At 46.4% G+C, this 14,027-nt stretch overlaps 1 pseudogene; it reads left to right on the top strand.

The window, feature by feature from the left end:
- Window positions 1-11,575: 11,575 nt before the first annotated feature.
- Window positions 11,576-13,167, top strand: LOC118942026 (uncharacterized; annotated as a pseudogene).
- Window positions 13,168-14,027: the final 860 nt, after the last annotated feature.

Raw genomic sequence — 14,027 nt, 5'->3', positions numbered from 1 at the left:
CAGAAGATAGCCCTATTTGGTAAAAGAACATGTGGCAAGAACAGCTCAAACAAGCAAAGAGAAACGACAGTCCATCATTCATTAAAAACATGATGGTCAGTCAATCCGAAAAATTTCAAGAACTTTGAAAGTTTCTTCAAAGTTACCTCTGCTGCAGACGATAAGTTCATTAGAGTTACCAGCCTCAGAAACTGCAGCCCTAATAATAGCTTCACAGAGTTCAAGTAGCAGACACATCTCAACATCTACTGTTCAGAGGAGACTGCGTGAATTAGGCCTTCGTGGTTGAATTGATGTAAAAAATAAATAAAAAACACTACTAAAGGACACCAATAAGAATATGAAACTTGCTTGGACCAAGAAACACGAGCAATGGACATTAGACCAGTGGAAATCTGTCCTTTGGTCTGATGAGTCCAAATTTGAGATTTTTGCCTCCAACCTCCATGTCTTTGTGAGACAGAGTAGGTGAACGAATGATCTCCAGATGTGTGGTTCCCACCATGAAGCATGGAGGAGGAAGTGTGATGGTGTGGGTGTACTTTGCTGGTGACACTCAGTGATTTATTTAGAATTAAAGGCACACTTAACAAGCCTGGCTACCACAGCATTCTGCAGCGATACGCCATCCCATCTGGTTTGCGCTTAGTGGGATTATCATTTATTTTTCCACAGGACAATAAGTCAAGGGCTATTTTACCAAGGAGAGTGATGGAGTGCTGTATCAGATGACCTGGCCTCCACAATCACCCGACCTCAACCCAATTGAGATGGTTCGGGATGAGTTGGACCGCAGGGTAAAGGAAAAGCAGCCAACAAGTGCTCAGCAAATGTGGAAACTCCTTTAATGGTGTTGGAAAAATATTCCTCATGAAGCTGGTTAAGGGAAGCCAAGAGTGTGCAGTCTCTATTGCACTCCACACTACCCTATCCCACCTGGACAAAAGGAACACCTCTGTGAGAATGCTATTTATTGACTACAGCTCAGCATTCAGCGCCATAGTGCCCTCAAAGCGCATCACTAAACTAAGGACCCTGGGACCAAACACCTCCCTCTGCAACTGGATCCAGGACTTCCTGACGGGCCGCCCCCAGGTGGTAAGGGTAGGTAACAAAACATCCGCCACGCTGCTCCTCAACACGGGGGCCCCTCAGAGGTGCGTGCTCAGTCCCCTCCTGTACTCCCTGTTCACTCATGACTGCACGACCAGGCATGACTCCAACACCATCATTAAGTTTGCTGATGACACAACAGTGGTCACACATAGGTGGCCTTCATTGCGAGTATTGGAAAACCTCCCCTGGTCTTTGTGGTGGAAATTCACTGCTTGACTGAGGGATCTGTCATTGAAATTACCACCATGGACTCCAAGTCAAGCTTAAACAAATCATTCTTTATTATCAGCAAGCTGGAGAGCTTCCAACAAACTTAATGCACCATAGGGCACGTCAATCAGGAGCTCTCACAGGACAGTCCTGTTAGTTCTCTTTTTTTAATTTAACCTAGGCAAGTCAGTTAAGAGCAAAATGACAGCCTTCCAGGGAACCGTGGGTTAACTGCCTTGTTCAGGGGCAGAACAACATATTTTTTACCTTGTGAGCTCAGGGATTCAATCTTTCGGTTACTGGCCCAACGCTCTAACCACTAGGCTACCTGCCGCCCCTCTTATATAGTAGTTCCATAGACAAGCTACATAGATATGGTTCAAAGGGTTGCTTCCTGCATGTGACTGGCACCATTTCCTATCTTAACTTATAGAACATGTTCTGGGCGTTCTGCCAAAAGGTCTGAGGAGGGGGTCATGACCGTCTCCCCCTCATATCTCTACCCAGCACCTACAGGAACCAATGAGACAAGATGTACAATTCAAGCCTATGTCTTCAGACAACAGCATTTCCCTCACAGATCTTACAGGTAATTGTATGTGTGTGATAAAGAGATGAGGTAGTCATTCAAAAGCCATGTTAACCACTATTATTGAACACAGAATAATAACTACTTACATTTTTACTTCTGAATTTATTTAGGTTTGCCATAACAAAGGGGGTATTGACTTATTGACTGAAGACATTTCAGCTTTTTATTTTGTATTCATTTCTAAAAGGTTAAACAAACATAATTCCACTTTGACATTATGGGGTGTAGATCAGTGACACAAAATCTCAATTTAACACTAGAACCTGGCCTCATTGGAACCCCAGTGCCAATGCAATTTGGTTGTGCTTATGAAGGTGTTAGGTAACATTAGAATACCAAATGTAAATATTTGGTTTGCTTATGAAGGTGTTAGGTAACATTAGAATACCAAATGTAAATATTTGGAAGAACATAACAACATTTTCATTAATTTCTGTTTCTGTAGGCGTGGAGTGCCTTTGTTACAACTAAACTCAACAAAAAAAGAAACGTCCCATTTTTAGGACCCTGTCTTTCAAAGAAAACTCTTAAAAATCCAAGTAACTTCACAGATCTTCATTGTAAAGGGTTTAAACACTGTTTCCCATTCTTGTTCAATGAACCTTAAACAATTAATGAACATGCGCCTGTGGAACGGTCGTTAAGACACTAACAGCTTACAGATGGTAAGCAATTAAGGTCACAGTTATGAAAACTTAGGGCACTAAAGAGGCCTTTCTACTGACTCTGAAAAACACCAAAAGAAAGATGCCCAGGGTCCCTGCTCATCTGCGTGAACGTGTCTTAGGCATGCTGCAAGGAGGCATGAGGACTGCAGATGGGGCCAGGGCAATAAATTACAATGGCCGTACTGTGAGACGCCTAAGACAGCACTACAGGGAGACAGGATGGAGAGCTAAACGCCCTCGCAGTGACAGACCACGTGTCACGTTCTGACCTCTATTCCTGTTGTTTTGTATTTATTTAGTATGGTCAGGGCGTGAGTTGGGTGGGCAGTCTATGTTTGTTTTTCTATGTTTTGGGGCATTTCTATGTTTTCGGCCTAGTATGGTTCTCAATCAGAGGCAGGTGTCATTAGTTGTCTCTGATTGAGAATCATACTTAGGTAGCCTGGGTTTCACTGTGTGTTTGTGGGTGATTGTTCCTGTCACTGTGTTTGTCGTCACAGGATAGGACTGTTTTGCGTTCTCACATTTCTTGTTTTCGTTAGTTTGTTCATGTGTAGTGATTTATTAAAATATGAACAACCACCACGCTGCGCTTTGGTCCGCTTCTCCTCCTCCTACAGACGAACGACCTTACAGAATCACCCACCCACCAAGGATCAAGCGGCGTGGTAAACAGAGGCTGCAGCAACAGCAGCAGCAGGAGAAGCGACTGGTGCAGCAGGAGCAACAGCAGCAGCAAGAGAAGCGACTGGTGCAGCAGGAGCAACAGCAGCAGCAGCAAAGGCAGCAGCAGAATCTGGACTACACAACTTGGGAGGAGATAGACAGGTGGGCGGTCGACCCAGGGAGAGTGCCGGAGCCCGCCTGGGATTCGATGGAACAGTGCGCGGAAGGTTACAGGAGAATGAGGTTGGCGAAGCAAGCACGGCGGCGCGGACGGAAGCCCGAGAGTCACCCCCAAAAATTTCTTGGGGGGGGGCACAGGGGGAGTGTGGCAGAGTCAGGAGTCAGACCTGAGCCAACTCCCCCCGTTTATCGTGAGGAGCCAAGGAGGAGCTCAGAACCAGAGCTGGTGTTGGAGGTGAGCGAAGCAGAGACTGTGAAGGAGTTAATGGGGAGATTGGAGGAGAGTGATATGAGGCACCGTGTTATGCAGTTGTGCGCACGGTGTCCCCAGTACGCGTGCTTAGCCCGGTGCGCTACATCCCAGCTCCCCACATCTGCCGGGCTAGGGTGAAGATCCAGCCAGGGCGGTTGGTGCCAGCCCTGCTCTCAAGATCTCCAGTACGCCTTCACGGCCCGGTCTATCCGTCACCACCTCCACGCACCAGCCCTCCGGTGGCAGCCCCCCGTACCAGGCTGTCTCTCCGGCCCATCCTTGCAGGGGCTCTCTCCTCTCCAGCGCTGCCGGAGTCTCCCGCCTCTCCGGCGCTACCAGAGCCTTCCTCCTCTCCAGCGCTGCCGGAGTCTCCCGCCTGTTCGGCGCTACGAGAGCTACTCAGTCCGGCGCTTCCAGAGCCTTCCTCCTCTCCAGCGCCGCCAGTGCCGCTCGTCAGCCCAGCGCCGCCAACGCCGCCCGTCTGCCCAGCGCCGCCAGTGCCGCCCGTCAGTCCGGCGGTTCCAGAGCCTTCCTCCTCTCCAGCGCCGCCAGTGCCGCCCGTCTGCCCAGCGCCGCCAGTGCCGCCCGTCTGCCCAGCGCCGCCAGTGCCGCCCGTCTGCCCAGCGCCGCCAGTGCTGCCCGTCTGCCCAGCGCCGCCAGTGCTGCCCGTCTGCCCAGCGCCGCCCGTCTGCCAGGAGCCGCCAGTGCCGCCCGTCTGCCAGGAGCCGCCAGTGCCGCCCGTCTGCCAGGAGCCGCCAGTGCCGCCCGTCTGCCAGGGGCCGCCAGTGCCGCCCGTCAGCCAGGGGCCGCCAGTGCCGCCAGTCAGCCAGGGGCCGCCAGTGCCGCCAGTCAGCCAGGGGCCGCCAGTGCCGCCAGTCAGCCAGGGGCCGCCAGTGCCGCCAGTCAGCCAGGGGCCGCCAGTGCCGCCAGTCAGCCAGGGGCCGCCAGTGCCGCCAGTCAGCCAGGGGCCGCCAGTGCCGCCAGTAAGCCAGGGGCCGCCAGTAAGCCAGGGGCCGCCAGTGCCGCCAGTCAGCCAGGGGCCGCCAGTAAGCCAGGGGCCGCCAGTGCCGTCAGTCAGCCAGGGGCCGCCCGAGCAGCTGCCCCTCTGTCCAGAGCAGCTGTCGCCCCTCTGTCCCAAGCTGCTGCCGCCCCTCTGTCCCGAGCAGCTGTCCCTCTGTCCCGAGCAGCTGTCCCTCTGTCCCGAGCAGCTGCCCCTCTGTCCCGAGCAGCTGCCGCCCCTCTGTCCCGAGCTGCTATCGCCCCTCTGTCCCGAGCTGCTATCGCCCCTCTGTCCCGAGCTGCTATCGCCCCTCTGTCCCGAGCAGCTGCCCCTCTGTCCCGAGCAGTTGTCCCTCTGTCCCGAGCAGCTGCTTCACCTCTGTCCCGAGCTGCCCCTCTGTCCCGAGCAGCCCCTCTGTCCAGTGGGGTCATTGAGAGGGGTGGCCATGGTGAGTAAGCCAGGGAGGCGGACAATAAGGCGGACTAAGACAATGGTGAAGTGGGGTCCGCGTCCCGCGCCAGAGCCGCCACCGCGGACAGACGCCCACCCAGACCCTCCCCTATAGGTCAAGGTTTTGCGGCCGGAGTCCGCACCTTTGGGGGGGGTGGGGTACTGTCACGTACCTGACCTCTATTCCTGTTGTTTTGTATTTATTTAGTATGGTCAGGGCGTGAGTTGGGTGGGCAGTCTATGTTTGTTTTTCTATGTTTTGGGGCATTTCTATGTTTTCGGCCTAGTATGGTTCTCAATCAGAGGCAGGTGTCATTAGTTGTCTCTGATTGAGAATCATACTTAGGTAGCCTGGGTTTCACTGTGTGTTTGTGGGTGATTGTTCCTGTCACTGTGTTTGTCGTCACAGGATAGGACTGTTTTGCGTTCTCACATTTCTTGTTTTCGTTAGTTTGTTCATGTGTAGTGATTTATTAAAATATGAACAACCACCACGCTGCGCTTTGGTCCGCTTCTCCTCCTCCTACAGACGAACGACCTTACACCACGTGTAACAACACCTGCACAGGATCGGTACATCTGAACATCACACCTGCAGGACAGGTACAGGATGGCAACAACAACTGCCCAAGTTACACAAGGAACACACAATCTCTCCAACAGTGCTCAGACTGTCCGCAATAAGCTGAGAGAGGCTGGACTGAGGACTTGTAGGCCTGTTGTAAGGCAGGTCCTCACCAGACATCACCGGCAACAACGTTGCCTATGGGCACAAACTCACCATCGCTGGACCAGACAGGACTGGCAAAAAGTGCTCTTCACTGACGAGTCACGGTTTTGTCTCACCAGGTGTGATGGTCGGATTCGCGTTCATCGTCGAAGGACAGAGCGTTACACCGAGGCCTGTACTCTGGAGCGGGATTGAATTGGAGGTGGAGGGTCCGTTATGGTCTGGGGCGGTGTGTCACAGCATCATCGGACTGTGCATGTCAGCGGGTGAGGGCTAGGGCCATTCCCCCAGGAATGTCCGGGAACTTGCAGGTGCCTTGGTGGAAGAGTGGGGTAACATCTGACAGCAAGAACGGGCAAATCTGGTGCAGTCCATGAGGAGGAGATGCACTGCAGTACTTAATATAGCTAGTGGCCACACTAGATACTGACTGTTACTTTTGTAAGGGGTGCAAACCGGTGGCAGGGAAGTTAGTCGCAGGAGAGCAGAACTTGGTAATAGCCGGAGCAGTTTAATAGCAAAACCAACGGCATAAAAATAACAAGATATTGAGTACAAAAACCCGTCGCGCACCAATAAACACGTGCACAAGCACTTAAAAGAAATAATCTCACACAAAGACATGGGGGGAACAGAGGGTTAAATATACAACAAGTGATTTATGGAATTGAAACCAGGTGTGAGGAAAAACAAGACAAAACACATGGAAAATGAAAAGTGGATCGATGTGCTCAATGACTCGCATGGAATCTTTGCTGCTGCTTCGGCTCTCATATGTTTCTCTCGTAGCCCATGTGCCAGACTCACGATGAAGTCTCTTCTGCTCATGCAGAAGGGTGTTGTTCATGCACTGTTTAAACAACACCTGTATGTTGATAGCAGCCAAGTCAAGCATGTTGTAGAACACAGCAACAGGCCAGCGAGTTCCTCCTTTCACCTAGTACAGCCGTGCCATCTGATCCAAACCATTATCCGACACTCGCTTACCTGCAGCCCGATATGGATCCTTTCCCAGATATGAAAAACCATTAAGCATGAATCAGAATAATAATCATCAGAGATGTCATGATCCAGTTCTTCCATCGTCCAGTCGTTTTCATTCACATCTTGTAGCAACACTAATGCACCATGTGCATCCATTCATCTTGGTCTTGCCATTGTAAAATGCACGCTCTCACTGTGTAGCCTACTCCAAGTTGGCCTAGAGTAGGCTAATAAAACTGCTTGAATTCGGTGGACTGATATGGTGTACACCATTGTGAGATTATAATTAGAACAGATGAGTACAATAGAATGGCCCTTCTTGTTCTTTATTCACAATTGGTGATTACCTAATTATCAAATCAAATCACATTTATTTATAAAGCCCTTTTTACATCAGCTGATGTCTCAAAGTGCTGTACAAAAACCCAGCCTAAAACCCCAAACAGCAAGCAATGCAGGTGTAGAAGCAGAGTAGCTAGGAGAAACTCCCTAGAAAGGCCAGAACCTAGGAAGAAACATAGAGAGGATCCAGGCTCTGAGGGGTGGCCAATCCTCTCCTGCAGAGAAATTAAACATTTACATTTATTTTGAGACATTATGACGCTCTCTGCCTTTCAGATGTTAATTTACACAGTCCATAAATCCATTAACATTTTGTTTAGGAAGGTCATAAAAAAACGATACAAGGCAATTTATTTCAAAACAACAGAATATCTGTGCTTAGTAATCAAGGCTATGGATGCGCCATGCCAATAAAATGAACTTGTTCGTTTAGCAGACATCACAGGCCCTACCACAGTCAACAGACATATTTTACAGTAAGAATAGAATGGACTATCCCAAATGGCTATTGCTGATTGTCACCAGTAGCCTACTGACATGAAAAATTCTAGGAAAAAGTAATATTCTGAAACAGAGACCATCCGCACAATTTGTACAGTTGTTTTGCAAAAATAGGTTCATTAGAAACGTTGGAATCTGCTATTTCTGATAGGGTATAGCAATCAAAACAACTGGCCTGCATGGACCTCTAGCATGAAATGGAAGAAGTGCTATTTGTCAATGCAAGCTGTCAATGTACTCTGCACAGGTCATTAGTCTCTTCATTCTCTATTCGACAATTGATAATATCGTCACACATCAGACATTCTCGATTTAATATTGTCTTTAGGCCACATATTATTATTATTATGAATATTATGATTGTGATATTAGTTTCAATATACTGTAGGGTGTGACAAACAGAGTAAAAAACTAATGGACAACTATTCAAAGATCAAACCAAGTTTATTCACCCACTGGGTCAAACAGCTGAAAAGACAAAGACATGTTTACACAAGCACATATATGTAAACCCTCCTTGGCGGAGGCTCCTCCTTGCACATCTGGACAGCCAATACATCTCTGTTGCTAGGCAGGAACTCAAGTGGTGACTGTTCCTTCTCACTTCATCTGACATGACCTCGGCGCCCATTCCTCACTGCTCCCTAACTCACGGCTGTTCTACCTTATCAGTGGCAGAAACCAGACTGTTTTCCTTCTCCTCTCCATAGGATACATGAGATTTAACAATAACATGTTCTGACAGAATGTAAACTTTCTGTACCCCCATTCTCACTCAGTAGATTTCCATACACTCAGTTATAATATGGTAACACGAATAAGGATATTTCAAGTTAGAAGATAGAATCCAACAGATCTCACTTTTAACAGTTAACGCCATGCTATTTAAAATTACATTAACTTGGAAATGACATAAATTAACAAGAAATGAAACCTGATTAACATTCACAGTTGATTTGTATATTTACACCTCTGAGACTTATGGTCTCTGATCTATAATCACACTATGTACACTCTTATTCCCCTCTCTCGTCGTACAACGGATAATGACATTTCAGCTGGAGCTCTTGACTTCCTCCATTTCAGCTGGAGCTCTTGAATTCCTCCATTTCAGCTGGAGCTCTTGACTTCCTCCATTTCAGCTGGAGCTTTTGATTTCCTCCATTTCCTCCAGTGGATGTATTTCAAGGCCTACCTTCAAACTCAGTGCCTCTTTGCTTGACATCATATGAAAATCAAAAGAAATCAGCCAAGACCTCAGAAAAAAACATTGTAGACCTCCGCAAGTCTGATTCATCCTTGGGAGCAATTTCCAAACGCCTGAAGGTACCACGTTCATCTGTATAAACAATAGTATGCAAGTATAAACATGGGACCACGCAGCCGTCATACCGCTCAGGAAGGAGACGCGTTCTGTCTCCTAGAGATGAACGTACTTTGGTGCGAAAAGTGCAAATCAATCCCAGAACAACAGCAAAGGACCTTGTGAAGATGCTGGAGGAAACAGGTGCAAAAGTATCTATATCCACAGTAAAACTAGTCCTATATTGACATAACCTAAAATGCAGCTCAGCAAGGAAGAAGCCACTGCTCCAAAACCGCCATAAAAAAAGCCAGACTATGGTTTGCAACTGCACATGGGGACAAATATTGTACTTTTTGGAGAAATGTCCTCTGGTCTGATGAATCAAAAATAGAGCTGTTTGGCCATAATGACCATCATTATGTTTGGAGAAAAAAGGGGGATGCTTGCAAGCCGAAGAACACTATCCCAACCGTGAAGCACGGGGGTAGCAGCATCATGTTGTGGGGGTGATTTGCTGCAGGAAGGACTGATGTACTTCACAAAATAGATGGCATCATGAAAAATGAAAATTATGTGGATATATTGTAGCAACATCTCAATACATCACAACCTGACCTTGGAGATCCTTTTTATGTCTCTATTTTGGTTTGGTCAGGGTGTGAGTTGGGGTGGGCATTTCTATGTGTTGTGTTTCTATGATTTTCTATCTCTATGTTTTGGCCAGGTATGGTTCTCCATCAGGGACAGCTGTCTATCGTTGTCTCTGATTGGGAACCATACTTAGGTGCCTTTTTTCCCACCTGTCTTGGTGGGAAGTTGACTTTCTTTATGGCACTTTGCCTTTGAGCTTCACGGTTTGTTTTGGTATTGTTTATTGTTTTGTTGGTGTCATTTTGATCATTAAAAGATCATGTACGCTTACCACGCTGCACCTTGGTCCTCTCCTTCAAACAGCATCCTATAGAACATGTGTGGGCAGAACTGAAAAAATGTGTGCGAGCAAGGAGGCCTACAAACCTGATTCAGTTACACTAGCTCTGTCAGAAAGAGTAGGCCAAAATTCCCCGAACTTATTGTAGGAAGCTTGTGGAACGCTACCTGAAACGTTTGACCCAAGTTAAACAATTTAAAGGCAATGCTACCCAATACTAATTGAGTGTATGTAAACTTCTGACCCACTGGGAATGTGATGAAAGAAAAACGCTGAAATATATAACTACTATTATTCTGACATTTCACATTCTTAAAATAAAGTGGTGATCCTAACAGACCTAAGACAGGGAATTGTTACTAGGATTAAATGTCAGGAATTGTGAAAAACTGAGTTGAAATATATTTGGCTTAGGTGTATGTAAACTTTTGACTTCTAACGCATTTGTGAGGTCAGGGCTTTGTGATGGCCACTCCAATACCTGGACTTTGTGGTCCTTAAGCCATTGTGCCACAACTTTGGAAGTATGCTTGGGGTCATTGTCCATTTGGAAGACCCATTTGCGACCAAGCTTTAACTTCCTGTAACGGGTGTCGTCTTCTGAAGAGGAATCGGACCAAAGCTCAGCGTGGTAAGTGTTCATGACTTTTTATTAACACTGACCGCTAAACAAAAATAACAAGAGCATAACCGAAACAGTCCTGTAAGGTGCAAAATACTAAACAGAAACTAACTACCCACAAAAACCATGTGGGAAAAAGCTACCTAAGTATGGTTCCCAATCAGAGACAACGATAGACAGCTGTCCCTGATTGAGAACCATACATGGCCAAAACAAAGAAATACAAAAACATAGAAAAAGGAACATAGAATGCCCACCCAAATCACACCCTGACCAAACCAAAATAGAGACATAAAAAGCTCTAAGGTCAGGGTGTGACAGTACCCCTCCCCCCCAAGGTGCGGACTCCGGCCGCAAAACCTGAACCTATAGGGGAGGGTCTGGGTGGGCATTTCTCTGCGGTGGCGGCTCTGGTGAGGGACGTAGACCCCGCTCCACCTCTGGCTTGGTCCACTTAGGTGGCGGCTCTGCTGAGGGACGTAGACCCCGCTCCACCTCTGGCTTGGCCCACTTAGGTGGCGGCTCTAGAGCGGGGACCCTCGCATAGCTACAACACTGACCTCAACATCTTGTAATTTAGCTCTAACGTTAGCTAGCTAGGGCACGTGGCCAGACGTGATAGGGTTGTCCTCGGTCATTTAGATTAACATGTCTTTGGGTGTGTGCTTGTTGTTGATCACAGATCAGGCATTGTGTTCAAGCCAGTACGGCTTGAAATGTATTTCCCAATTTCTTTCCTATAGATTTGAGTGGTTGTGGTAACTGTTTGTAGCTAGTCAGATAGCTAGCTAGATATGTTGGTTGATTTCACTGGAATATTGCCTTGCCAAGCTCCAGATCCGCAGGCAGGCGGACACCTTTTACATCATTCAAGTGGAATTTGGAACAAATGGTTGATCCACTGCAGGGAAGACAAAGGGGAGAGGGTATAAAGGGGAATCTTGTACGATGTATGATGTACAGCTACACCATAACTTCAAAATGACATTGTGTGTAATTGCATTTTGCAGGAGTGCAGTGTAACATGTTGGTGAAGGCCCAATACCAAAAATGCAAGAAGTTCATGAAGTTGCAACCTTCTCTTATGGAGATCAAGGTGAAAATATGAACTGTCTGATGTATTTTCTTTCTTGAACCCTTGGGCTTGATTTGTGTCAGACCCATTCTGTTTCCCCCTGTGTAGCTTATGTGTTCTGATTAGTCTCTCTTTTTTGTAGCACAAATAAACATTTTTGATGATTTCCAATTGTGACTTGTGACCCTCTTTCCTTCGTTGAGAGAGCCTTTGGGGGAAAACGGATATGTAAGTGCTGGTAGAGCTTGCTTGCTTTAATATTTTGACACTTGTTCTGTGGACTGAACAGGACACCAAACAGTCATAGAATCAAGTCTAAAAATACTAACCATTTGACTACCATGTTGGTAATCTTTTCCCACATCTAAGGAACCCTTCTATGATCCTTACACGGGCAAAGGATATCTGAATTATCGCCTGAAGACGGCATCAAGGAAGACTCATCAAGAAGAGTATTTCACCCCAGTCGGGAGGCCCAACCCATAGGAGGAAGACTGACCTGGACCACCAGCTTGTTGGTGATGCATGCAAGGAGGCCCTTTCCTTCCTTGTCCACTCGGCCAATGAAAAACACATTTATCAGACGATGAAGGGGGTGTTCCAGGATCGCCAGGAGCCAGTTTATAGTCCAGACAGAAGCACAGATGTCCTCACAGTCTTTCCCAAGTTTCTGGACATCAAAGGATTGGTGAGTGATGTAGCATGTGGTATGTGTTGGAATCAGAACTAAAGGCTATTTGTCTGATTGAGAACATGATTTTGTGTTGGTCATGAAGTTCAGTTGATCCACTTTGTTTTAGGTGAATCAGGACTTTTTGCCGACGATGAAACATCCTCTAAGCTCCTTGAAAAGTGGGACGCAATATTGAAGCCTAAAGTCATCAAACTGGCAAAATCCATGACTACAACCACCGATTTGCGTCGCCTCCTGAAGTCTGCAGAAAAACCACCAGAGAATGACTGCGAAACCAGTAAGTGGATTTTCTCGTGGATAGTGCAATGTTTCAAACTCAGCGATATTATTTTTTGTGATTTGGGGTGTTTTGCCTTTTCTTGCACTCAAACTGGGACAATGATATGTCCTCCCTGCTGCTGCTTCATCTCCTCCCACCAGCAGCAGGAGGGAAGAGGACCAAGATCAGTGCCAGTGATGCTGTGGGTAGACTAGTGCACTTTCAGAAGGTAAGATGATACAGTAATTGTGTAATACATTTTTTGGGTTGTTTCTTCATTGTCTTAACATGTGGAAAGGGACTTAGAAGGACCCTTTGTGTGTTGCAGTCATGCTGCAGCATTGAAGAACATCATGATGGGAGCCATGGTCGACAGCCGTACCTCCTTGCCGTTGGTAGAAGACCGAGCCAGATTGACAACATCGTGGTGCCAGGCAACTAGTAGTCTGCGTGTGTTTGATTAACTACTGTTCACAGCCCACTTTGTCTTTAACTTGACGTATGATGATGCTCTTGTCAACTTCTACAGAATAACCTCTGCAGACAACCATCTACAACATTGATATAGGCAAAACAAGAGGCATCTAGCATGATAGTTCAGGACAAAACTTCTTAACTAGATAAATGTATCTTGCGGTGCTTTTGTTGTCAAGTGTTGCACAGAAACAGCCAGTCATTGATATCGAATTTGAGAATTGATCACAGCTTCTATTCCGCCACCAAGTTTAGATTGGTCTGTGCTCCAGATGGTTGAAGACCGCAGTTTTCAACATACTCAGGTTTCAGAAAACATTTCAATAGTATTCATAAGGATATTGGTCAAGTCGTTAATGCATTAAGCATTAACACAAATTAACTTTTAACAAGGCATGCCTGTTACTTGAAATGCATTCCAGGTGACTACCTCATGAAGCTGGTTGAGAGCATGCCAAGAGTGTGCAAAGCAGTCATTGGGGTAAAGGGTAGATACTTTGAAGAATCTAAAATATATTTTGATTTGTTTAACACTTTTTTGGTTACTACCTGATTCCATATGTGTTATTTCAAAGTTTTGATGTCTTCACTATAATTCTACAATGTAGAAAATAGTCAAAATAAAGAAAAACCCTTGAATGAGTAGGTGTGTCCAAACTTTTGACTGGTACTGTAGATCTTTTTTTGTTTAGTTTATTAATTCAACCATTTAAAAAAACAAGCACACATAAAACTTGAAAAAGCCATACATGCACATTAGTAAAATCATTGAGGACAAAACAGAGTAAAGTCTGGGACTTATTTCAATTGTTGTCTTCTTGAAACAAGATGGCTAGACAAGATCAAACACAGTTGAACAAAGTATGACAGCGCGATAATAAAACATACAAACGAAGAAGAAAATGTATCTAATTTTTTTCATCATAGGGTACATTCATATGGGCACAGAAAGACATCAAACTGTTTTTTACTTT

Source organism: Oncorhynchus mykiss, chromosome 20, assembly GCF_057628025.1.
Source record: "Oncorhynchus mykiss isolate SJ-2025 chromosome 20, ASM5762802v1, whole genome shotgun sequence".
Taxonomy (NCBI): domain Eukaryota; kingdom Metazoa; phylum Chordata; class Actinopteri; order Salmoniformes; family Salmonidae; genus Oncorhynchus; species Oncorhynchus mykiss.
This window is presented reverse-complemented; position numbering and strand designations above follow the sequence as displayed.